Genomic DNA, 27,952 nt, shown 5'->3' with positions numbered 1-27,952 from the left:
CCAGCATTGAAAATAGCCATCACAGTACATGGGCAGGTGTCACTTGTGGGCAGAATGAGCCCTATGAGTCCAGGGCAAGAAGTGAGAGCAGTCAGAGTGCCCACGCAGCAAAGGACTGGCTCCAGTCAGCTCCACGCAGGAACTCCTCCAGGAGCGTGAGCTAAAGGCATGGCTCTATCCCATGGTGCTGCTGCTTTTCTCACCAGTGCTTCACGGCCACCGCCTCCCCTTGGGGCAGCTGTAGGCAGATGTACCTGAAGTAAAGGAGAGCCAAATTCTAAAACTCTCCTCCACGTGCCCACAGCATCAGGAAATAGGCAACACCAGGCGGAGGAGAAGAGTAATATACAGCCATCGTCCAGTTCCAAGGGGACAGATGTGACCCAAGCAGAGCGCAGCGTTCAAGCTGATGCCTTCAAAACCGCTTCCAACTACCGTCCCACTTGAGTGCGGCAAAGGAGAAGGGCCAACTTCTCTCTGACCATGCGTCCTCCAATTTGTTAGGTTTTCCCACTGGAGCTTTTCTAAGAGTTAGTTCCCTTGTCACTGCAACCAGCCCAGATCAGCTACACGCAGACATGTCCTTCTGCTCCCAGTACAAACACCTCTACGGATCCAATGCCACGAGACAATCCCTCTGTGTCCCACACCTGGAAGGACACCCCCAGTAACTGCCCGGACCCCAGGGTCCCAGCAGACCAGCAACAGGCTGCAAAATAACAGCTGCGATGTAAGTTCTATCTGAAGGCAGTTGCCGGGTTCCAGACATGGCAGGAATCCTTTTTGTTTGGAAGAGAAGGACGTATTTGTACTGCAGATACAGGCTGGACAAGAGGTTGTCTTGCTGACTGCTCAGAACACGTTTGTGGAACTGGATTCAGCTCACAGAGAGGTCCTCCCTGTCCGTGGGCTCCTACAGCCTCTGGGTCAACCACTGGAGTTTCAAAAGAACCCCACCAAAGCGGCTGTTCAAAGCCAAACTTGAGGATGGGTGGCTGACTCATGCCAGACTAGCACACTTATGTTAAAAAAAAGCATTTCCCATCCTGGCACCATATAGCTGCCCTGAAAAGCTACATATTTCCATAAATTCCATTCCAACACGTGCTAACCCTGCTCTGAACAAAACATACAATTTGAAAATTATGCCAGCCTCTGCAAAACTATGTGGGATGTCTTACACCATGAATTAATATCCACCAGAGACTTAGCTGAGATCATCAAACTCATTTCACGTAAAACAACAAATTAAATCACCCCGGGGAGTAAGCGCACAAAAAGCCTGCGTGCTATCAAACGAGGGGGTCCCTACAAGGTAGATTTCTTTAAGCACAGTATTAACTATACTTTCAGAATACACTGCTTCTATTGTTTATATGCACCACATAATGAAATGCTACTTCTGTTTTCACCAGATGGTAGTACATATAATTTTCAGGCCTTCAGTTCATATCATAATACAAACAATTGGTATGGCAAATATCACCGGTCTATAAACACTTCTACTGCTCCACAGCTCTTACACAAAAACAATACAATTTTTCCATTTTACTGTTGTTACAGAAACCATGATAATTTCTGATATTCCAAAACGTGCATCTATCTGGTCAGTTCTTGTCGCCTGAGACAAATGAAATGATCAAACCTCAGACTGTTTGGCTGCTTCCGTTTCTTAAATGAAAATCAAATATTAACAAAATTATGCAAATATCAAAACGCTTAAACTGTGCAATACAAGATGTATCCTTAATACATTTTAACAATAACACATGCTGTGTTCCTACACTGGAATAACATCATCCATATGAATCCCAGGAATTTAGTATATCTGACAGTTTCTCTCAACCACCCATAACATTCTTTCCTGTCTCATTGTAGCTGGCAAAAGAGAATTCTATAATTGAGTGGTACAGAACATGTGCCCTCCCTGCTAGAAGATGACAGATGGATTATAAAAACTTCAAAGCAGAGCATTTGGAGCACCAGGGGAGAGATAGTGGGTATTTGAACTCTCAGTCTTTACCCAGGAGACAATGGCACTCTGACATGGTGCATATATCAAGGAATGGTGTAACTAGATAGACATAATCTTTCTTTTCAGTAAGTATTTAACATTCTGTTACGAACAAGTTTCAGCCTAGCTAAAGTGCAACTCATCTTAATACTAATCATCGTAGCCTGAAAGGCTACATGCCCCCTTTTTTCAATTTTGGTTCAACTGCTCCTTCATAAAACTGTTTTTTAAAGGACAGAAGCAGTGTTACGTAGGTGCCTGGGTAGCAGAAAGGCTATTTTTAATCTTAAAATTTGTATTTTGCTGGGAGTTAGTATTTGCATACATGTAGGTGAATGTTTGCCTGCTGGAATGCTTATTTGCATTGTCTGCATTTAAAGTGACGCTCTCCACGAGACTTTACATACCACATGTTGCTGATCACTCACTAGTAGCTACCACGGTTACTTCTAATTATTAACACTGCTAAAAACCCCTTATAACTCTAGGGACACGAGTCCTTTCGAGGAACTGGTCCTTTCACTCCTGCTGCAATGCCACGACGATGGCTGAGTGCACGATGCCATCTTTACAACAATAAATTATCATCTGCAAAAAAATGCATCCTCCTGCATCCCTTAAATACTTGCTAGAGATACATAAAGACAGAGAATCCCAATTATACCAAAGGTGTGTTTAAAATTTCTTAAAGCTACCAATAATTGAATCAGCATACGGATTTTCTAAATCATTACCTTCCCACACAAACGGAAGGTTTAGGTCTATCTTGAAATAGTTCATCGGTTTCTTTTCACTACTGCTGTTACAGCCATTGCCTCCGGTTTATTAAGAAATTACTTGCTCAAATTGTTTATAAAAATACCTATGACTTACTGTAAGGTCAGAAGCAAAAGCGAGTTAAAAGATCTCATTTGTCTATATCATAGAAATCACACACACATGATTTGACACAGTTTGCAGCCACTGTTCAGCAGGGCCCAGGACTAGAATAGCAAGGGTATTATTGCAGGTCAGAATTGAGGGGTGCTGGCAGAACTGCGTGTGGGAAAGCTTGCATAACATCCACCCCGTGCCAAGCTTTAGCCTTTGTTATTAGTCCCTTTAATGAACGCCATATTCACACACACACACACACACACACACACACACAAAATATGCTGCATATTTTAAATAGAGTGAATTCAAAACTAAACAGTTGGAAGATTCAGCGCTACAAGAAAGCCACACAGTAACTATTCCCATTCTCCTACAAATTTAATAAAGTAATAACATGCAAACCATTTTAAATATTTGATCTTTTTATTATACAGTGGAAACTATTAAGAAAAAAAAAAAAAGGAAAAGCAGCAAGCACTCTGAAGACGATTAGGCTGTAATTTTTAAGTAGCAAGTAAAAACAATAGCACCAAGATAACAGAGAGAAGCAACCAACTTCCCAGCTGCATTAATATAAAACGAGAACAGCTCCAGCAGTGGCAGAGGCTGTGACACACTGCCCACACTTCAGCGTGGACGGCTCGAACTGATAGCACTGTGACAAAATGCTAAGTTGCCTACTAATGTATATTTTTTCCTGAGCAACACATTAATCCCAGTCTTTACACGAGGGGAGGAGGTGAGGGACTGGGATTCTTTGAAAGGGACCTGTTTTGAGAAACCCTTTTTTAAGTGCATTTTCATCTTTTCTTTTTTCAGTGATCTTCTGCCATACCGGAATGTAAACACCACAGGAATAGACAGAATCTCGAATTAAGGATTTGGATGCCTTTCTTTAGAAGTAATCTTCAAAGAATGTACATCCCAAACATCACAGTGGCTCAACAAGCTGGGAAGCTAGCTACTGCATGTAAAGCTGCACAGGTCATACCTACTACTTACTACCAGTTGGCTCATGAATTGCTACTAAGATAAATAACCGTCCGTATCTTAGCATATTTGACAGGCAGGAGTATTGGGGACAGTAATATCGCTTTAATGGAAAAAAGCCATTCTTCCACAATGGCACTAGTGTACTTATACACACTGCGTTGTTGAATTAAAAGTTAGCTCAGCAGGAATCTAGCTTTATTTCTGTTAGTAGGCATCCACCATCAGTCGTCGGCACCGGTAGAGAGGAAAGGCATGTCTTATTTACAGATGCTGTTGTGCAGAATTTAATAATAGTAAATACACAGAAGACAGACTATTGTGGACGGAAAAATCTTTGCTTTAATGAACTGTCAACTCGTCCATCATAATGTCACCCAACCTAAAAGCACCAAGTCTGGACACGCTCTTCGATGATGTAAAGCAGGCAAGAGGTTTTGTTCGCATACAACAAAATGGAAGAGATTGCTGCCATTAAAAATATGCTAGCCCATGTTAGCACTAACTGCCATGCATTTGTTAGCTAATAGCTTGATTTTTTTCCTATGAGAATAGCCTTCTGCAAGAAAAAGACATTTAATCAGAGTGATACATGACATCCAAAAACTGAAACCGAAAATTATGGCTTGAGCTAGAAGTAAGTTGTCTTCCTGAAGGCAGAGCACTGAAACATCTTTAAGATTAATTCTGGGAGAGAATTCTGAAAGTCAAATGCCAAAAAGATATTGCAAATACATTAATTATGCACAAGTCAGGATCTAGGAGAGGTTAAACCCCAACTTGGCAGAAAATTGAATCCTTTTATTTGATACAAAGTTTGTACATAGTGATGTTGTATCCTGCATTCCTAATCTCCCTAGATCTACCAACAGAGTAAAGGAGCTGCAATACAAAGGAATCAAAGATTTAGTCCTCCCTGTGTCATCCTTTAAAGAAATTTAATCGAAAAGGCACTGTGGAAAATGGCTTCTTGCAATTGTTTGTGGTAGAGGTCAAACCTCAGACCTACCTGGGGCAACAGTCCATCTTGTTCTATCAAACATTTATAACAACTTTCTTAACTTTGGTGGGATTTAAGGAAAGAAGACTTTTTCGCAGTTGCATCTGATGACTCTCACAGGAACAACTGTCATTCATGTGCACTAATTTTCTTTATCACCTTAAGCACTAACCAACCTTTGAAGACATGCCAGTCTACCTTCTACAGGGCGTATTTTCCAGTTTTATCAGAGCTGAATGTTATTCCACTAAACCAACTTCGCATCTGCATACATGCGTATGAGTTTTAACGCTGAGCACGGTTCTCTAATTTGGGTAGTCTTAATTTTAACACTTTTACCATTCATATCCAAATGTTCAAAATTGTGAGGGCTAATTTTGAATGAGCCACATTTTAATTCTCAGAAGGACCAAGTACTTACTTTTCATTACAACACACAGCAATAGCCACGTTCAGGAAATCAAATCCTATGCCTCAGAAGATGATTTTTCAGGAATCAGACATACCGAATAAATGTCTTCTTTGGCAAATGCAAAGCGAAATCTATGTATTAGGGAGCCATTCAATTTAATTCCACATGTAGACAATCAAGTGAAGATGAATCTTATGCATTTGCTAAAGAGTCGATTGGTCTGTTTGATAACACGATGCTCTCCAAAAGGTCACCAATTTGTCTAACCTTAGAAACAACCACTAAAGCCGTTAGAGTAGCGGCTTCTCAGAGCAGTAAATTTTGAGGAGATTCTCTGTCTCTAAGGACCAAGATAATTCCAGAATGTAGCTGTGAATTCTGTTCTGGTTCAAAGTATGGGAAATTCCTTAAGGTAACAATTTTTCTTTTTCTCAGAATACTAAAGGTCACAGTCTGACACCTTTAATTACAGCATGAATGTTCAACAGAGTGGGTAACTTTAATGGCTCAAAAGGAGGCTGAACCTAAAACCCTTTGCACCAACCAAATACTTCAACCCCACAGCACCACGCATTCTAATTCCCCATCCCTACACAGAAACTTGTCATCTTTCTAACCACTGTAACTTCTCCGTACTCAAATTCTAAAATTCTCCACTTTCCTCAGCTTTCAGCCTGGATCCCCTTGTGGGGATGAAGTAAGCTCTCTGGAGCTCTACCAAACACCCAGACGGCAGCGGGAGCTGCAGAGATAAGCTATCTTTTAATCAGCCAGTCAATCAGCTCTCTCTCAACCATTAAGTGATGCAAGTGCAGCTCCTGGACCAAAATCCTTGTTTCCCCACTGTGTCAGTCCACCTGATTTGAGAATTTGGTTGCCAGACTTTTCCTTTAGATAGCAATAAAAGATACTACCAGAGAATTAAGTATTGTTTATGTCAACACTCTTCTAAATATACTTAATATAGTAACAGCCATATGTCACATAATGGTCTGACCCTGTGGGAGCCCAGCTCTGAGGACTGCTGATGATTTTGTGGATGCTACGGGAACCTTGCGCTTCAGGTCAGTTTGGAAAAGGAGAGTCTCCTCCTTCAGCACAATCTTATCTTTAGAAACTACAAGCCCAGAAGTCATGTTTTAGAGAAGAAAGTGTCATCCTGAAGGAGCATGTGTGGATAAACAAGATTAAAAAGGGAGCACTTAAAACATCTTTTGCCTCCAGACGAACACGAGCATGTAGTTCCAATTTACCTCAAACAGGCCTATACCTTAAGTTTCTTATTTATACTCCTTCTGCAACACAAACCAAAAAATGGTTTTAAATTGGCAAACAGAGTCTCACCCCAAAATGTACTGGACGTACACAGGTTTAACCCCCTACTCAGTGGCTACTAGGAGGTAAACATAATAGCTCTAACCAGATCATTTAGCATTTTACTTAAGGTTTAGACACTAAAGGTTTCAGTGCTGGTGGGTGCTTGCTCCCTTATCCACGTCAACCAAGCTAACAATTCACAAAGAGAAGGTGATGAAACTACATTGTCATGCTTCACTGGTTCTGGCAGGTATTAGTGACTCTTACCTTTCCCATCATTTCTTAGCACAAGGAATATTGCACGTGAGTTTTTTTTTTGCCAATAGGCCACAGGCTTTAGACAACATTACTGACTCTTGCAGACTCTTACACCAAACAGCCACACAGAGAACAACCAAAATCCACCACTGGAGAAAAAATCATGCTTAATAGCTTCCATCTGATTGCCTCCATGACTCCATTCCCTCAGTAACTGTCTCTGATAGCTTTCAGTCTCACTCAGACAACAACATGACTGCATCTTTACCTGAAGCAACTGCTCACGAATCAAATACTGGTTGATAGGGAGCCACAGTTCTCTTAAAAAGTAAAGCAACGAAGACCGCTCAACCTGACCCTGGTATCTGAAGATACAATGCAGTTTTGTACCTGTTGGAATGGAGAGTTTTTAAGTCTATATAAGAAAAAGCCATTAAAGAAGTTCAACACCAACCTCTTTCCTCCCTGGTGAAATGCTTCAGCTGTTAAGTCTTGCATCATGAGTGTAACCTCAAGTATATCTCTATAGAAATGCAAAAGTCATCTTCCATTGCTAATGTACGCATACAAAGAGTGAAGCCTGCTCTAAGGTCTTAGGTCCATCTACTTGCTGACAGCTTCTTTACAATTAGGACATTAAATCAAGTATTTTCAAGAGCAAAATTCTCAAGTGCAGAATCAATTTTGCAAAACTCTGGGGGAGAGTAATAAAGAAGAAACTGCTGCAACAGGTTCTGTGAGCTACAACGGTGAAACTGAAACTATCTCCTAAGGTTTCAATAAAAGAATCTGCTCTGGTCACAGAGTTGTCTGCAGCTGAGCCACTCTGCCCAAAGCCAAAATCCAAGGTGAGGAGAAAACAAGGGGAATTTCTGCTTAGGCCTAACCAGAGCGTGAGGGCAAAAACACAGCATGTGTCAACACAGGAACATAATGTTGAACATCGGAGTGAAGCGAGGTGAACAACCACCTGCAACAACAACGAATTTGGAAATGGCCAGTGAGTGCAGATAATGGAGTAGATTGCTCTCTGAGATCATCTGTTCAGTAACATCCCTAAAAGTTAACAAAACCTTAGGTTTCTTTTGAACCTCTTGCCAAAACAGAAAGCCTTGGCTGCCCACATCTTAAAAAACTGTTTCCTGCTCTGGTCTCCTTCCCACCCAGTCCTTTGTGCAGCCAGCATCTGACAGCAGAAGGGTGAGATGGGCAGATGGTCTGGTGCAAGGGCACCTCCTTCCTTCCCAGTGAAGCTACCACCCTGCAAACATATGGCAAAGCATTCTCCCCACCTGCACTGATTTGGCCACACCGTGTCCCCTACAATTTTTCTAAGCAAAATAACTAAAATAAAGACATATTTATATACTTTTCATCAGTAGAATAACATTTCACAAAGGAGGTAAAAATACTTTTATCCACTTAGCAGACAGGCACTGAAGCACTGTCTCATCTTCTGAGGTGATAATTGCCCCCAGTGCACCCACAGGAGTCATTAGTAGCAAGAGGTGTTCAGTACCTGTAAAAATCACCTTTTAATGCACTGCCCAAGGTCACACTGAAAGTCAGTAAAACAATCAGGAACTAAGCTTTGTCCAGTGTTTAATCAACAAGTTTAATTTTCAGGTGTCATCCATTTTTTCCTGATATTATGGTCATTCAAGCTCACATTTCACAGATGGACACATTTTGCTCCAGGCATACACTACTTGATCTATTTTAGAAATCAAGCACAAGATCTTTAGATATGGCCAATGTGCATACTCACAATGCGGGATAATAGTACACAGAGGTCACTACTGAGCTATCCAACACCACTGCTTCTTGGAGAGTCCTTCTGTGGGTGCTCTCGGCCCATAAATGCAATTGGGGTTTATAGGACATAGGACACCCTAGCCACCCTCCTACCCCTCCAGGAGCTTCTTTTTTACTTTTTTTTTTTTTTTTTTTAATTATTATTATTAAAAAACATGGTCCCAGAACTTAGAGATCAATGCCAAAAGCTTTGAATTAAGGTACTTTAGAGCCAGATGGCATCAGAGTTCTGGGAGCTGTGGGAAATTATGCCAGATAGAATTTGCCCCTGTGTCTTGATCGTTTATCTAAAAGAATATTCTGCTACATGAAATCAACTTTGTATTATTTTTTTATGTATGATAAAAATTTCCACTTCCGTCCCCTTACAGAAGTAGCAGGAGTCTGATCTTTATTTATTAAGGTGAAATAGATATGGTTTAACTGTAGCAGAATTTGAGGTCACTAAGATCCTTAACACAACACCTGATCAGAGAAGCCCATTGAGAAAAGAGAATTATAAGCTCTTTGGCCTCAGGAAGATGCACGATAAAGCTTAATTGCAAAAGCAATGCAAAACAGGCTGAAGTGAGCTGGAAGACAGGTACGAATAATCGTCAATTTTTAAAAAGTATTTTGCAGAATGAATTTATGGTTCTTTACAATCACTTCATTACCTCCAAAAGAAATCAGTAGGAAAATTGCAAGGTATCAGTGAACAGAACCGGGTTATTCATCTCCGAGGTAGAAACTCATGTTTCTCTAAGATAGCGAACAGGTTATTACGCTAGGAGGACGAGAAAGTCAACCTGAAGAACACTGCCTTCCTATGAACACCCATAAGCAAATCCACCACAGTAACATCAGCAGGAATACAAGGGGTGGAAACAACGTACAGAGTTTATGTAAAATTCTGCCTTTATGCAGTGCACAGTGATACATTTCAAATAGCACTGGAAACGAACAGTCCCTGATGGAGTCCTTGTGAGAGACAGAAGTAATGTCCTTTCACCTCGACAGACATGTGAACAGGACCATATGTCCAAACTAGAGATTTTCTGAAGGAGAAATCTAAAATATGTTTGGATCATTCATATATAGAATACTTCAGGCTACAATCATTCTCAGCAAGAGATTTTCCTTAATACATGTCTACATCTGTCAGCTCATGCTGATACATACTGTAGTTCTATTTTTATTGATTTTAAATTTTAACAATGTCACAAGTTAATTCACAGGTCTTTAGAAGAGACCAACAGTAACTAAACTATTCCGACATCTCAACGAACCTACTTCACCAGAAACAAGAAATGAGTATCACCATTCGTACATTCGTAACTCATTTACCATTTTAAGTTGTACGCAGTGTATGTTCTCTTCTACACCTCCTCCTTCCACTGCTTACATTTCCCTCTATGTGAGCATCTTGATATCTTCCAGACTCATGATTTCATATTGCTATGAGCTTTTCTTTTATTTTTCTCCTTCCCAGGCAATAGTGGTGATGCACAGCACTTTGCTTTGGAGCCAATTCCACCCCTCATATCGATGCACTGTTCACTTAGGGACGAGTGAAGGAAAATTAAGAGTGCAGAGACAGGATTAACAAAACGAAAGAGTGATGATGCAGAATGTAGACTCAAAAGTGCGTTTATAAAATTCCACGTTTTAATGAGTAATAGCTGTATGCTTTTTAAATCATTTTGTAGCTATGGCTTGCAGTCATGAAAATATATGCAATCTCATAAAACGTCTGATATTAGCATGCCTCTTCAAGTGCAAGTGAGTTGTCAATAAGACAATTAAGACAACATCAATAATACACACTGCACGTTATTATCCACTATTTGAAATCTCAGCCTATCCAAAGATCTCTGGAAACAAAGAGTATATCTGACATTGGCAAAAACACTCTCAACAAGAGAAATATGTAATTCTGAATGTATGCAAAGGCAGCACTACCTGTAAAAGAAAAAATGAACTGCTTTTAAATGCAGTATAAATAACTCCCAGTAATGTAAAATCTGGCTGTATACAAGAAGGTCCTACAATAGAAAATTAGCAATCCTGTGCTTAAATCAATCACTTCTATCACATGATCCAAGTCAATAAAAGTACTGAATAAGTGCTATCATTGACCTTAATCAGCCAACAATTGGCACACAGGGATCAGAAATTCTATTGTGGAAAGCAGTTGGCCCTTGCAAATGTGGGGCTTGGAGGAACCACAGACATTCAAACTCACAATTTTTTTGTCCAAACTAAGCAACATTTCTAACAGGAGAAGGGGAGGAGAAGTGACATTGAATAAACTTCTGGCACGCTTTTCCAGGTGCAAACCTCAACAGTCACATATACACTCCCATTTCACAGCTGAGGAATAACAAGGAAAACAGCCTTCAATGATTTTGCCTGGTGGAAACACTCTACCTAGAATCAAGGGTGATGAAAATCGAGCTGCACAATGATTAATTTGGGCTTTAATCCCAATGTCCCATTTCATCCAAAGTTGCCATTAAGCTCAAAAGGAAAAAGGACTACATAGCTGGGACCTAACATTTTTATTTATCCACATCATAAGCTGAATGTGATTTCAGATTGAACAGAATAGATTTCCCTGTAACTAATGGACCAGATATATTCATACAATGTCCTTTTATTGATTTTACTTTCTTCTACCTATTGTTTGCATTCTCCTTTGAAAAACACATAACTGTCATTACACCATAGATGTCTTTCACAATTATTATATCATTCGCTGTTTCTTAACAAAAAATACATGCTTTACTGGTGTGTGCTTTCTAATGAAAGACTCCCCACTAGCCTAACTGGAGTATAAATTGTTAGAACATACTGTACATCTTGGGAGAAACAAGAAAATTAGACCCCTTTGGAATTGGTCTGTTTAGTTTTGAAACATGCATCTTTAAAAATTTAATAAGAGAAAGAAACAGCTAAAGGACAGACTTCATTTCAGACACTTTCTAAACAATAAGTCTATTTATATAACTGATCGCATAACAAATTTCTAGGCACTTTATAGAATGAAAAGCTTTTTGCACTGCTGAAGTCATACCGCATACAGCTTTCACATTCCAGAAAATAAACATTCAAAGGGATATAGATGTAAGATATATCAAGTATTTTTAACCTTCGCTGTTCTGAAGTTTTATATGATACCTTAAATAGCCACAAAAATTTTGTCAAAAGTCTACAAAGCGTAAGTATTTAAGCAACTTTATGTGTACTGTCATTGTTTACCAATTTTTTGTTTTACTCTCTTCCTTGGTTTATATTTTAATATTTTGTTCCTAAGTTACGATTATGCAAAAAGAAGATTTGTTTTGGATGACTATTTGGAATGTTTACAATTATTTAATACAATTTACTTAACTATTTTGAAACCAAATGATGTGTTGAATTAAAGAAGGTTCAACACTCAAATTGCCTTCATATGCTCATTTTTCAGCATACTGCACTGACAGCTGAGGAAAGCACATTTTCATTTGTACGACGTGCGTGGTGCTCCACCAGGTTGCACTGATGAAATATGCAATTTTAGAAGGACAACTTTTCTCATGGAATCAACATTCAATTTATCTATCATTATGGTAGCTAACAGATGAGTGCAAACAGAGATTAAAAATGAAAATGTAAAACCATATTGTTATCTACAAAACATATGCAGAACTTCAGCTATAGCTTACGAAGTATGAGGCACCAATTCAACTAACAGATTCAAAGACAATTTCAAATAACCAAATAAGTTTGCACTCGGGAGCAGATACCCACATTTACGCACATCCAACTTTTGCCAAAACCACCACGACCTCCAGTTTTTCAGCTCTGCACCAGAGCTAAGCCTAAGGCCAGAAGAAAGGGCTGATATTTATAAAGCAGAAAGCACCCAGGCACAAACACCTTTAGCAGGCTGTGACTTCTAACAGAATCTAAACCAGGCGCAGCCACTTTCACCAGCCAAGTCTGAGATTACTCCCATGCTGACTATGGAGTCCTATGAAAACGTGAATTACCCACGTGCACCAGAGCAGCAGTCATCCACACATTTTGCCACTGCAGGACATCCTTCTCAGGATCTCAGAACTGAACAAGTAGTTACCAAAATTCTCCAGCTGATGACTTAAATACATAAATACCCAAATATATTTATTAGATTTTATTTATTTGTGCTGTTTCATTTCTCATTTGGAGGGAAACATTTCTCCCAGTCTTACAGATAAGACAAGGAAGAAACCTAGAATTCAAGAAGCGATCTGGAAAGAACTGTGCTAGGACTCCCATCTCTACCTTTTGGTTTCTACACAAACCTTTTCCTTCTGGTTGCACAATCAAAAACAGCCAAAGGAACCAGTAAATTATTATCCATTGCTCAGAATGAAACCCATTTTTCAACTGGAGCACACTGAATGTTCCTGAGTATCTCTTCAGACAGTATTGGAAGCTTATCCATAACTGAGCTTCCACTGAGCTCTTGTGCTAGTTGGGTTTTTTTGTTTGGGTTTTTTTTGCCTTTTTTTTTTTTTCCTCTCAAATAAATGAAAAGTACAGAGAAGGCTTAAATTCCAGATTTAAGGTAGCTGTTCTGGGATAACTTTAGCCCTGGGTAATGGAAACAGAGTCACAGTCTCAGAAGACCCTATATGAGGATGAAATATGCAGATGCCTAGAGAACTTCAGTATCATTGAAGCCAAGGCTATGCCTTTGATACTCAATATATAAAATAAGCCTGAACCAAATTCAAACACAAATAAAACCAGTTCAGAAACTTAATCAAATCTGCATTTGTTTGAAACAGCATTTACATTATCATTATGATGTCAGAGCCTTTAGGATATGGTCTCTCTGGCTCCTACAGAGAACAGTTGGGAACTGTTCAGCCTACCATGACACAACATGAAGGACCCTACAAAAATCCAGACTGTGCCACTGAAGGAAGAAGCCCATTAGTCCTCTACCCTTGTCCGTTTTTGATTACAGGGATTTTTTCCTCACAAGATGCCCAGAATGACTGCTGCCATATACATGAGGATCATGAATCAGCACATGGTCCACACAGGAGCAAAGATGATAACCCTTCAGCTGCTTTTGAAGATGAAATCTTAATTCTAATAAACTCAGTGGTAAAATTCCCCATGTCTGACTGGAGCCAAGACTTCTTGTTAGACTATAAAGCCAAGAGGGAAAACAGAGACGTGAATTTTATTAATCATTCTTACACACTTCAATGAGGAGACAGTCTAGTTCTCCCTGTTACTATTAGGGTTCATGTGAGGACAGACATAGGATTGTTCTCACTCACGTTAAACCATCGTAAGCACATCTTTCTTTTCTTCCTTCCTTTACATGGGCAAATAGGAAGCTTGAAAATTGGGGGCTCAGAGTCTAGCTTCACTTGGCTGGTCTGACACACAGATGAAAATCGACTACAGTTTGCTGTATAACCTATGCTGTGCCCCAAGCCGCAGTAGCACTGCATGGTTTCATGTAAGTGACATGTCACAGTCAATAGCAAGAGTGTCAGCTCACTGACAGGCACACAACGTGTGATACCATCCTCCAGCACCACTCTTCTGCAGCTTCCACCTCTCAGCGAGAGCGTAAACAAGACTCAGCAGCAAGGAGTGCAGAACAGGCATTTTATGGGGTTTGTCATTGCTGTGATATGCAACTGCTTTGGAAAAGTATTACTGCAACTGAGTGTCAAACATCACTCATGCCTCCACTGCGGCTGTGAACATGGTATAGTGCATAAAAAACTAAAGTGCTAGTTAAACTGTGTAACTCCTGAGCAGTGCCCTCCATTAAATGTAATTGCATTATCTGACAAATAATCAATGTTCAGATGACACTCAGGAGTCTTAACTGCTAATCCTGGGCTAAAAGTAGCTGATATTTGCCTTCTTTCTGAAGTTTTATACTGTGCCTGTGCTTCAATATCTGCCCCAAGGGAGAAGCGGCATCACAAATAAGGTCCTGGCTTCCAATGTGATTTTGCTAATAGTACCATTAGAGAGATGAAGAACATAATCTGGTTTTGGATGAAAGAGGGTGGGCAGAATGACATGGCACCTTGTTTATGTCATTAGTGAGGACATTCAGCAAGTTCGTTTTTCATTCTGCTAAGACTAATTTTTCAATATTTGGTATAGATCTCTTATTTTACTCAGAGTTCCAACAAGAAAGCGTGGTGACTTTGATATCAAGGTCTGCAAAGAGAATTAAAACAGCAAGTATTAGTTCAGAACAACGTGTGAGAGAGTAAGAGCTATTTTACAACTGTGGATCACTCTGATCTGAGTGCACACAGACCAGCGTTCTCCCAGGATGCAGTAAAAGACTCTTCTCCCATGCCTTCCCCACATTCCCTTCCCCAGCAGAGCTCACAAGCCAGACTTCCCAATGCCAGCAGCCTTTGTGCCATGTCCCACCCCTGGCCAATCACTGCATGCGCTGCCACACTCATTGCCTTGGTGTGGTGCCACAAAGCTCCTTGGAATTACTCTGCCTTCCACACTTCCTCGTCCTGCAGCCAGGTTATCTTCTCAGAAGGGCTTCATAAGCCCATCTTTGTTAGCTCTGCAGCCACAATGGGTTATGGATGATGGGACCGGCCCAGTCGCTTTGGGTGTCTGGAGCAGTTTTGCTATGGAAAGAAGTAGTGTAAGGGTGCCAGGAAAGTTTAAGGGAAAAGAAAAAGCAAAGGAGAAGCGCTCTCCCACTCTTCACAGAAAGCAAGGATCTGTGACATGAGCTTAATTAATGTTTGTATGAATACTTTACTTGTTTATACTGAATGCTTTTTTTCTTTTTGGAATGTAATTCAATACCACAAGGACTCTAAAGTATTATTCCTTTGAACCACGCTTTTAAAAACCTACTCCTTCAGCAAATTTAAGAAACACTTATATGACCACAAGCAACTCTTGAAATCATATGGATTGTTGATGGGAGCAACAGAGGTTTAAAAAAATAAGTGATAATATCATTCTTTAAAGGTTTTCAAAACACCATAACACCCACATTCAGTAACATAAATTTCAGCTCCTGAACTAACAAATATGACCAAAATTTCAGAGTATTCCACTGCTTTGACTTTTCCTTACTTCACAGGATGCAATTCAGCACAGACCTAAACACATGCTGTAACACTCGGCAGCCAATCTAAGCAAAACTACTAAACACGTGTTTCAATACCACTGATTCCATGCTAATTCAGATGCTATTGCATAAATGCTCTTTATAAGATGAACTCAAGTAGTGCAGCGTACAGGTGGAGTCACAGCACTGTAGCAGTAGGTTTCACTAGACAGCTGTAACAGGCATTCTTTACACCTATATGAATGGAACACTTACAATATCTGATATCAGGACTCGTGAAACAAATGATAAAGAACCACAAGCTATTCAGAGCTGAAGGAACATACGATCTTCCACACAAGCACTAAATAACTCCTAAAAGCTACAGAAACTTCTTTAAAAGGCCTTCCTTATAAAATTTAAACACAAACTCAAGGAAAAAAAAAAACTAAACAAAAAGATGAGACTATTTTAAAGTTTCCTTGTTCTTATCAGATCAGTTTGTCAAACATAAGTAATTTGTTCTTTCTATAGATATCTCCGTATAATTGAGTTATAACACATGCAAACTTACTATAAAATGCTACTGTTCAGTAACTCCTATTTACATTCACTTTGTGCACTTGTCAAACCCCACATGCACACGCTTATAGAAGGATTGGGCATCTGCTCCTTGGCAAGAGGAGTTTCATGATGGACTTCAACCATAGAGCAGCAAGCCCTAATAGAATAATAGGTAACTGGGATACCTAATCGAAGGGTTTAAGTGTCGGCAATACTGCTGATAATAAACTAATAAGTTAGAAGAGCCTTCGTCACCTAGATGTCCAGCGATGATTAAACTAAATAAGGGCTGAAGATTGTTTAGAATTAATGTTGTTCACATTTAAATACAGATGATCTTCGTAGGATTTTGCATATTGATTGTGCACTGCTGTTAAGTCCTCTTATTTCTATAGAAATAAATGATCCCTACTCAACATAAAAAAGCTGTCCTAGTACTAAATAATGATCTCAACAGGGGACAAATCCTAAATGGAAGTAACTAAAAGGGGACTAAATCACGCACTCTGTAAGCGAACAGTCAAGAAACACCTAAGAACCAGAACAGGATACAAATGGCTCCCAAGCCTGGCAGAGCACGTGGTTCACCAATACTAAATTCCATTTACACACATAATGCTTTCTGAACAAATACGTAAAAAAGAAAAAGTCAAGCCCAGAAGAAAGAAAGAGTTTAAGAGGCACCCCTCCTTTACTTTTCAAACAGATTTCCTATTTCAAATAAGAGAAGATTATGAAAGCAGAAAAAACTGCCTTCAAAACCAGCTTGAAAAGGCATGTGCAATACTCCTCCTCATGTCATCTGCCAGCCCTGTTTCTCCTGACAACATGTTTCCCCAGCACTGTGGCAACCCACAGAGAGACCCTGAGAAAAACGTTTTGTAGTCAAATTCTAGCTCTGGTACATCTACATGGAGCTGGAAGCATGCTTGAAAGCCAGTGCTTCTTCTTTTACTTCTGTTTTGTTGGGTTTTTTTCCTATTTTAGGCATCAACAACAAAGAGAAAGGTGAAACAACTATTGAAACTTAAAAAAAAAAAAAAAAGAAAAAAAAAAAGAGGCAACTGGAGTAGTCAAGGGCATTTTCATTAACAAATCAGAAATTGTAAGATTCCGCCTTTCCAAAAAAAAAAAAAAAAAAAGCAAACATTTGCTCCAAAATAAATATATTTCAATCCATAATAAAAGTACAATTAGTAAAAGATACATTATGTGTCAGAAGAGCAAGCAACAATAAGAATTGTCTGAGGATGTATTTGTAAATCTGTATTTGTAAAGCAGTAACATAAAAGGGTCTATCACTCCAATAGGTAATATTTTATTTGACTCAAATATATGAAACACTTCTTCAAAAGCTCAATCTCCCAAAAAAAATTTCATCAAAGCAAAGTATGAGCAGAAAAATAGTCCCTGTCTGATTAAAAACATCGATATCTTCTCAAAAAAGGTACGTGAACAAATTCCATGCAGTCGAAGAATATGCACTAGCCAGGTTGTTCGAGGCATCAAATTGACTTTAGATGTTCTACAGAAGAGAGAAATGAAAACTGTATTACATTACAGACTTTACATGTGTAAATAGTTTTCAAATCTACCTGGTTTTATTAAAAATGTAAATCATAGATCCTAATACCTCTGCCAATGTCACAACAGAAGTTGCTTCATCAAATGCAAGTTGTTTCACTTAACGGTGAATGGGAACTCACTTCAGAAGATGTATTTGCTGAGTAAGAGGTAAGAGTGTAAAATAGCTCATCAACAGTTGGCATCTGAAAGAGGCTTGGGAACTGTATTTATAAAACAGTATCTTTGCTTTTGTGATGATGGCTCCAACTAAAAGCAAGTTAAATTTGACTGATCCAGCTCACACCTGAAAAACAGGATATAAGTCATAGACAGCTATGGATCTGGTCATTAAAACATTCATTTAGGTCATCGATTAGTGAACTCAGCAGAGAATTTTCATAAAGCACTGGAAAAGTGTTTTACAAGCTTGGGGTTGTGAAATCCATGACTCTCTAATACGAAGGCTTTCACTTCTCAAAGGTAACGCACGAGTACCCATTTCTCCCCATTACAAAGAGTTCATGCTGGCAACTGAAAGGCACTGAACGTAGCTTGGAAGTCAGGCAGCCTGAGAACAGCCTGAGAACAGTGAGAGAAGCTCTGGGTGCTGCTTTCTGATCACTCCGTTATCAGCAGCAGAGGCCCCTGGAAAGCTGCAGCACTGAGTTCACACTGCCTGAGTTCATACAGTACAAAAGCAGTTTTCAGTATCCATAAATATGGGCACTTTCCTTAGAATAGCTCTTTGCCATTTATACAGTAAAGCAAATAAATTAAAATCTAAACCAACTAACATTTATCACAAACATTTAAAAGGAAACCTTCAGCTGGTACTTCACTCCAAAGTGTCTTGCTATGGTTAATCTACCAAGAATATGATTTTATGCCTTCTTTGCACGTAAAATTTCTCAGGGTGACAGTGGCAGTAAAGGTCTACAAGGGTTGCAGACATCCCCAAATCTACCTAAGCTTTAGGAAGAGACATCGCAGCATTGCCAGATGACAGCAACTCAGATCGGTTCTAAATGACTCAGGTGGTTTCATCCAACCACAACAGGCATTTACACATAAACGGCTGAGGAAGAGTCTGACCTGAAGTCTTTCAAAGTCAGCTATGAGGTCCTCATGGATTTCCACAGATTTTGAACCAAATCCTAAGAAACAGTCCGGCTCACATTTTTTGTACCACGACACAGGACTGTATCTTGTCTATACACTGCATGCACACGTAAAAAAAGGCAGCATCATTTTAAAATCAGAGAAACGTCGTCGATGTAGCTTAGGTCCTGTAAAAACTGAAGTTGCACAGAAATTGAAGACCAATAAAAATGTTTCCATGGTTCTTTTTTTAATCCCATTGAAAACAATTTTTCGTTGTAAACATTTTTGCTAGCCAAGCACTGCAGCATTGTGCAACTGCATGACAGCCAAAGAGAAACTGATGAAAAGCTGACTAGATTGATTTCATTTTTCCAACCGGAGTGAAATACGTAAAAGGAAATAACAAAATGGTGAAGTTATTTTTACATATTAAAATGTTCACATTTAATAAACTCACATGGAAACTGCACAGCCAATGGTAACTGCTTTTCAACCATATCTACAGATCCCATCAGCTCCGCACAGAAAAGAAGACAATGGTGGGTTCCTGCAGCACCTCTCCCCTTTTCTTGGGACTAAAGGAATACTCTCTGCTGGAGAAGCCAGATCCGAGCCTGCCTAACCTCTGCATCACCCATTCCCTCTCCCTACAGTGACCTCCCAAGTTTCTGGGAGGTAGAAGGGTGTAGAAGTCTGGCTGGGGGTTACTACTGAAACTAAGAGCTATATTTATTCCCTTGGCTCCAATCCATCACTGTTGCAGAGCAGCCAGAAGGGGAACCAACCAATTCAGCATGGGATCTGCCAGAGCTGTGCTGCCAGAGAAGTTAAGAATGAAAGACAGAGGAGACAGAAGCCATCAAAATTACTATTTCTGACTGCAAGGAAAGAAGGTTTCCTCCCTTTGCGGATCCCCCTTCTACAGACAGACATTTTTTCTGCTCCTTCCTAAGAAATTCCACCAGAAAAACCTACCAGTTCCATAAGTCTTCAACATGTCACGCAGATTTCTCTACGAGGAAATCTAAGCTCTAACAGCACAGTTTCTCTAAGGCATTTGTTGGCACTTACAGGGCATTTCTCTCCACCTGGCAGTAGGAAAAGTCCCACCCACATGTGCAGAAAGGTCCGAGGTATTTACAATAGAAGGGTCCAACCCAGCACCTGTTGTGCCTCCTACAGCTACAGGCTTCAATCTCAGAAGGATGTAGGGATCAGTTTTGTTCACATACACAATCCATACAATAAAACAACAGCAAAACTTCTTTTTGAGAAGAAAACTCTTTGCAGATGTGCTCCCTTACCAACTAATTTCTATCATCATAGAACTGAAAACATTCTGAGAGAAGCACAGAACTAAATAGGGAATCATTTTAGAGTTTCTTCCTATTCTGTTAGCAACAACCTTTTCCAACAGTAAAACATTAAAAATATCAGCATTCTCACCATATCATACTCAGCAATGTGAGGAAAAAGAATCTGCAACCAAACAAAGCAGGACCCAGCCACTCACATCACTTGATCACTTGAGTGCTAAAGCTAAGAATCAGTCTTCTCCTGACTCACCGAACAATTACTTAAATTAGAATAACCTGAAGATGGAACTTAAAAAGACCCACCCTGGGAGAGCCAAAGTTGTTTTGAGAGCACTCACCTGGGATGTGAGAAACTTGATTTGAAGGAGCTGATTCAAATCAGATATGGGAGGAGCAATCTGACTCCAGCTCTCCAGCAACCCAGGTGCATTTCATAATCACCAGTCCATAACGAAGTGCAGAGATGCAGCTCTTTCATTTTGAGCAGAAATTCAGTTGTCAACCTCACAAATTCTTCGAAGATGTAGCAACAAAAAGATGTTGCAGCAAACTAATGAACTGGCATTTTTCAACTGCAATAAGAAAATTCTAGCTCATTCTGGCCAGAAACAATACTTCTATATTTGGAAAGCACCTAGCATGCCAAAGACTCTACCAAAACATTTGATAGACTGAAATTCTAATCCAGAAGTGGTTGTGGATTTCCTACTGCTTGTTTACCTAACAGCACATTGATCAATCATATACACATAGATTTGGATTTCTGTATTCAAGAAAAGAAAGATGTTCCTTAAAATGGTCAAGGATATTTTAAAATATTTAAGCTATTTCACAAGAAATTTTGCAGTAAATTCTAAAGAAGGGAGTATTTAGGCCGGGAGAGTTTTCTTAGCTGGTATTATGGTACTAATAAAGATGTTAGGTTATCTTCTGCTAGTTATTTTATTAGCCCTAGGAGAAATTACACTCCTATAGCAAAATCTCAATGAATCAATGAAGAATAGATCTCTTTAAAAGGTAAATAAAGTCATTGTGTTCTACATTTCAATTTTGGACAGACCATAACCTTTGCATTTATAAACTCTAAAAGGTTGGGTTTCTTTTTGTACTTGAAATCATGAAACTAGAAAAAAAAGTTTATTAAGATCTTACCAGTTTTTTGACAACACTGGGCTTTGTACTAAGTTTATAACCAATGGAGTTGCACGTTCTATTTGTGGTGGAACTAGAAATCACGTGAAACTTGCCTGGTATGGAACTGAGGTTTTCTCTATGGACTCAGTCCTACCCCAACTAAAAAAAGAGGTGCAGAATTGGATCCTAGAAACCACACCAGAATCAATGAAAATTTTTCTAACCTTTATGCATTTTCCTCTGTGAAGAGACCCATCAGTTCAATAAAAAATGCAGGGTACATTCCAATGAAACAAAGGTTCATTGAAAAGCTACCTGTAGCTGCAGTTTCAATACTGAGTCAATACTCAGCATTCAGAAAACTCAGACATCATCTCAGAGTCCGAAAGCCAGTGTTATGTCCATGCAAACTCATGTGGAAAAAACAAAACAAAGCAAAAAAAAAAAAAAAAGAGAGAGAGAGAAATATTCTCATGGTTTTTGTTTGTTTGTTTTGTTTGTTTGTTCCAGCAGTGCAATGGTTTAGCCAGGACAAACACCTATCAAAAACTCCTTATCCCTAGAGTAGAAGATAGTTTCTTCTCCTCTTGTCAGTTGTAAACCTATCCAAGAGAAGACAAGATTTCTCCCTAATTCATTCAATCAATGCAAGATACTTCACTGTCACATCTCTCCCTTGAAAAACACTGATATAAGAACCAAAAGTTGGCACCTCCCTATGTTTTAACATTGCTATTCACCTCATAAGAAAAAAAAAACACTTGTAGATCTATAGAGTCAATGTTAACAAACACACATGAAAATAAAATGTAACCACCCATGTGGTACTATTGAAAGAAATGTTAGGACATGAGCAACCAGGCCACCATGCTAGCCTGTGTTAACAGAAACCTGACTTTACACCTCCTTGCTTTCTTCACCCCAGATCTCACATGCCCTTTCTTGAAAAACAAGCTTAGGCTTCCCTTGAACTCATTTATCCTTTCCTTGCTAGTAATTTATCCCATATGTTTATTATCCTTTGCATGAAGTAATTCTGCTTGAGTTTCCTATTTATCCACGCTTTTCTACATTTAACATGAAAGGGATGTATCTGTATTTATCTATATCTGCTGTTGATATTCCAATGACAAGACTGATAGTAACGATGTTTGAACAGATCTATAGAGAGCAACTTCCGAGAGTGAAATAAAACATAAACACAAACTGTGGTATCACTGCACAAATTAAATGGAAGGGCAGCCCTATAGCCTAGCACGGCAATACCTCACGGGTACCAGGAGCAACTCCTGGATCAGCAGGGGCTGGGACTGCTGGGGAAGTGATTCATGTGGCTGTGACCAAGTGGATGGTGGTATGTGGTAGGGACCCCCCCCGAACATCCATGAGTACAGCATGGCTCCCACCTGTCGCAAAGATCCACAGTGACAGCAACAGCATATCATATACCCAAAGACATGAGATGGAAAGTTTTCCATGGTGTTTACCATAATGTCAAGAAATAACATAAAGAAGCTGTAACAAAACTTGTATTAAGGCTGAGATCAGCTTATTAGGAAAGGAATGAGCAGGGATGCCACTCATCCCTTTGCACTGTAGCGCTCTGACCAACCTGAGGCCAAAGGCTCCCTCGAATGCCCTGTGGCTGAGCTGGAGCCGCGGGCAGCTCCCTTGTGCAGGCTCTCCCACATCACTGTGCAGCCCACAGCAGGCAGCTCTTACTCTTCTTTTCATCCTCTCTTGCTTCTCTTTTCTTGTCCAGAAAACTGAGCCAGAGCCACATCTTCCAGAGCAGCCTTCCCCTGGCATTGTGGGAAGCCCACCTGGATAACCGCTACCTGATCTTCGGAGCACAAAGAAGCGCCACCAACCTCTATCCTTACAACAAGCGCTGGCTGCCCTTGGAAGCCTGAGATGCCACAGGTGGACAGCTGGACACCAACACCTCGCAGAGCAGCCGGTGTCAAAGCAGCCAGCTCTCCCCACGCTACAGCAGTGCTATCTAAGCAACCAACATTATTTTCAGGCACTGCAACCTGCAGATTTCTCCATTCACATCCTGCCATGATGGGCAGCACTGCTTTTTTTCATAGCATGACAAATACTTGTGAGGAATTACCTAGTTCTGCTTTCGGTTACTGGACTCTCAAATATTGCAATGCAAAATGTAGAAAGGATTGGATACTGAGAATGCTGTGGCTATTTTAGTTCTGTTTTCTTCATCTGTGTTTAAAAGATAGATTCTAACAAAATTGTTTGTCTTTAATATAGCTCAGCTTGACCTAAAGAACCCTTCTCTTTAAAAAACAATCTCGCATAGAGTGTTTAGATTAAGACCTCTAAAAAACTTCAAAATACTTTCAAGGCCCCATCTTGCAATTTTCAAAAAACAGACAACAAGGCTAATTGTAATTACTGCTCTATAATTCTTTTGCTTTTTTGATGCATCTGGTTATCTAGTAAGATGCACCTGAAAATTAGAGCGAATTTAAATATAAGGGAAAGGTGCCAAATTCAGAATATTGGAAGCAGCTTCCCCCTGGGAGTGCATTCAGTCACAGCGCTGGTGCAGTTGGGCAGAGGCAACCCAGATCCCTACCCTATTCCTGTGCCTCTTTGCTCATCCTGATGGCTACCTCTGAAAAGATACTTCAGATCTCTCACTCGGTGCTTGGCTTCCTTGCTTAACCTGCCAACAGGAGCAAAAATGTCACAGCAGTTATTGTGATCCACTCAGATTCAGACCAGCATCGCTCATTTATTTCATGTTCAGCAACAAGCACCCATCAATCGTTACAATTTTCTCATTTCTATCCAAGGTCAGATTCTGATCAGTGACTTACTCATAAAAAGTTTGTATGCTGTATTTGGCTGCACAACTGGAAACCAGAACCCGCATTTGTACAATAACCTTAAGATCATCCAATTAAGCACTGCAGAATGATTTTGTTTTTGCATGTTTTCTTCCAGTAACCCATTCTTTTTTACTGTTCAGAGAATATCTGTGCCTGGAGTGTCATCGCTACAGAAATGTGGATTTTCATCTACAGTTGCCAGAAATAAGTTTTATTTGTGTTTCTTTAAAAAAAAAAAAAAAAAATTCTATTCTTTCATCTATTTCCCTGAATCCAAACTGCTTGCACCTCTGAAACAGATGCACAAAATGCCCGAAAGAAGACGGGGTAAAAAATAAGGCAAAAAATGCCAGGTGTGAATGAGAGGATATAAAAATGCCTTTTCAGTACAGTCCTGCTTTTAGCAATAACGAAGAGCATACGCACATCTACTCATATCTGAGAGAAATTCAGAGATTAAAATTTAAATTTACTTACAAGTGCCATCAAAACACGCTAAATCAGAAGATAATAAAAGCTGTAGCTGTCCTTATTCAAACTGTAAAAATAAATCTATTTATGGCTTTCTCTTCAATTTTTTATAAAGTTCATCTAAAACCATGTGTTTTATTTATTTATTTATTAAGGTAAAGCACTCCACAAACACCTGTGCAATTCAAAGTTAACTTTAAGCCAAAACATGACACAAAACGACTCCTACAGATTTTCCTTTGCCGACTGAAACTTGTGCTTCCCAGGAATGAGCACAACCCATTCCACTGGGCTGCTGGATTTTCTATGTCTGTGCTAATGCAAACATCCCTGGCCACCTATAACTCCCGTGGCGGGTAAACAACCACATGTGCCAGTTTTCTGTACTGAAAATCACGATTCCCGATCTCAGCACTCCATTGCTGCAAGCAAAACAGTGGTCCTGATGTTGCAACTTCCAGGCTACTCTCTTCTGATAATGAATGGGTTGGGTTATTGGCCTCCAGCATGGACAAAAATATGACAATCAGCCTCTTCATTACATAAAAGTCTTCAGTGAAGACAGCACCAGACAACTTGCTGAGTATCAGAGAGCTCCAATACGTTCAGAAGTCAAAAAGCCCATAGAACAATTCCTTTCTCTTCGCTACAATTGATAAAGACGCAGTCAATTATTAAAAGTGTTTTAATACACTATTTCCGTCACAGCAACTTGTATCTTCGGGAACTCATTTGCAAAAGGCAGCTTGAGCATGCAAATATTTTAGACGCGTTCCCTGCAAATGTAATAGAGGGACTAACCTTCCTTGCATCTGCAGCTGTTAATAGTCATCGTTTAAATAGCAAATGATAACAAAGTTTAAGCCAGTTGCACTTAAAAAAAAAAAAAAAAAAACCATTAAATTTCATTTACCTGCAGTGATACAAACTCAAAGTCACAAGCAAAATCTGAGGACAGAGCAGAAAGGGAAAGTGTTCCCAGCTGCAAGCTGGATCAGCTGCACCAGGAGGATTCCCTTCCAGTGCAGGGGCTGAGACAGCAGCCGATTCTCCAAGCACTTGTTACCAACTGGAGACATTTTCTTTCTAAAACATTCTGAAAACTTTAAACAACTCATTTATGATTCTTCTGTTCAAAAGATTAAAATATTAATAGTGCATCCGCTAGAAGATTAATTACAAAAGGAGAGCAGAAAAGGGAAAAAAAAACAGAACAGAGCAGGACAAACATATCAAGCTATTTACAAGCATTTTTGTAATGACGAGAAATCACAGAGCCCTCTTATCTGACCAACTTTCAAAAATAAAAGAAGAGGAAAGCTGAACATAGGGCCCCAATATCACAGCAGCCGAGCCCCCACAACTCCATCCCAAGTCAGTGGAAGTGCTGAGAGCTCAGCAGCTCACGCATCAGGCCCGCACCGCACAGGGGTGCACGAGCAGGCTGACGCGACCGGGGTTTGGGGAAGGGGTTTGTTGCAGAAGCAACGAGGTTCCAAGCAATCTGTCAGAGAAGTGCTGCTACGTTTACGAGTCGTAAAGCTAGCTAGCTCTCGTCTATGGGAGAAAAGTTAATTCATAGGGCTCATAGGGCTTGCATTTGTCAAGGAGCAGGACGTCAATGCTATCATTATCAGGCAAATCAGCCAGGCGTTTAATGGCAGAATCAGGAGACATTTGCTCTCCACTATCAGAATGACATCATAACTAAAGCAGCCCTGGGCGCGGGGGGCGGCCGGCACGGCTCGGGCTGCACGCAGCCTTTGCTCCCGCTCCACGTCCCCACGGGTCGCTGCTCTGGGCAGAGCCGCCGGCCGCCTCCGCTCACAACTTTGTCCCCACAGTATCTGAAAGCCCGGAATCTCTTTTTGCAAAATGCTTCAGAGCCTGATCCAAACCTGTGATCCTGCACGCCAGCTCCTCGGATAGGAGCGGATGGCTTTCACGTATAAACTACAAATTCACTCTAAAAATCCCTGGCATTTCTAATTACTCCAGTAATCTTCATCCTCAGTGAAACGGGAGGGGAGAAATACGTTAAAAAACTCCTTGCCTCTATGATTTATGAAGTAACAGCTTAGTTAAGTAAGTCAGTTTTTCAGCATACGCAAACACATGCAATCTTTGAATATCCCCAAGTATTCCGTGAAGATCTGCACGATGATGATCAGCAATACAACAGCAACGCACATCTCCCTTCACAGCAGTGTAATTATACAGCTCCAACACCACGCATCGCCAACTGCTCGTCTATTTCCTTCCCAAAGCCCACCGCAGGTACGCAGGCACCGCACGAAGCCTCACCTTGCATGAGGACTGTGAGGGAAAAAGTTATGAAAGCAGACAGAAAACCTAAAATCCCTGAGGCTACAAAAAAATCCCGCTATTGAGAAATAACCCAAGAGACCACATAGGGAATGTACAGCTTTCAGAAGCACTTCTCATCTTATTTGCACTTAACCTATTGATGTACTGATGCAGGTCACTTACTTTTCGGATATGTTTGAACCCCTTACAATCATGCAGATCGCCGCTGTTTTCACTTGGGCTTTTGGTGTTTTTTTGGTTTTGTTTGGTTTTTTTTGCAAACAAGTTTCATTAAAAAAAAAAAAAAAAAAAGAAAAAAAGATCCAATTATGCAAATCTGCTCCCGGATAGGTAGTGAATATTCAGCATGACGGTGATACTGTAATAGTTCAATGCAACGCACGGCACTGGGCAGATTTATGAGGCAACGTCACTACTACGCTCTGGTCCTCGCCGAAGCATCTTGAAGTTAATTAAAGCTGCAATGTCCACTTTTCCAGCCACCCTCCTCATTCAGGTTTACTATTTCAACATCAAACCAGCGAGGGGGCCTCCCCACTCTCTCCGTACATTTAAGCAGCCTTTCCCCAGTCAATGAACAATGAACAAAGATTTGAGTGATAGGGGAGGAGGAATGGGGGGGGGGGGGGGGGAGAGAAAAAAAAAAAAACCTCCGCAGGAATAATCAAATCCAGTTTAAACGAGTAAAAATATAGTTTCTAATATTAAACTAGAAAAGAAAACATTCTTCTCCGAGCAAACGTGCAGAGGCGCTTCGCCAACCCCTTCAGAAAGGGTCTAAAAGCAGACAGTCCTTTTTATTTCAAGCAGTGAATGAGCCCAAACAAGGCTTCTAAACTTAATTACGACACTTAAAA

The 27,952-nt window shown here is 40.1% G+C and overlaps 1 protein-coding gene across 5 annotated transcripts in view; it reads right to left on the bottom strand.

Annotated features, from left to right (window-relative positions):
• ZNF536 (zinc finger protein 536) overlaps positions 1-27,952 on the bottom strand; it is a 327,986-nt gene that overhangs the window by 297,512 nt on the left and 2,522 nt on the right. Inside the window, exon 1 of one of the 5 annotated variants that reach the window (XM_085234869.1) lies at positions 27,258-27,678. The exons of the other annotated variants lie outside the window; for them this stretch is intronic. The gene's annotated coding sequence lies outside the window, so the exon portion shown is untranslated. Of the gene's footprint in view, positions 1-27,257; positions 27,679-27,952 lie in introns of those variants that run through there. 5 annotated transcript variants of the gene reach the window in all.

Source organism: Meleagris gallopavo, chromosome 13 (assembly GCF_905368555.1).
Source record: "Meleagris gallopavo chromosome 13, MGAL_WU_HG_1.1, whole genome shotgun sequence".
NCBI classification, from domain to species: domain Eukaryota; kingdom Metazoa; phylum Chordata; class Aves; order Galliformes; family Phasianidae; genus Meleagris; species Meleagris gallopavo.
This window is presented reverse-complemented; position numbering and strand designations above follow the sequence as displayed.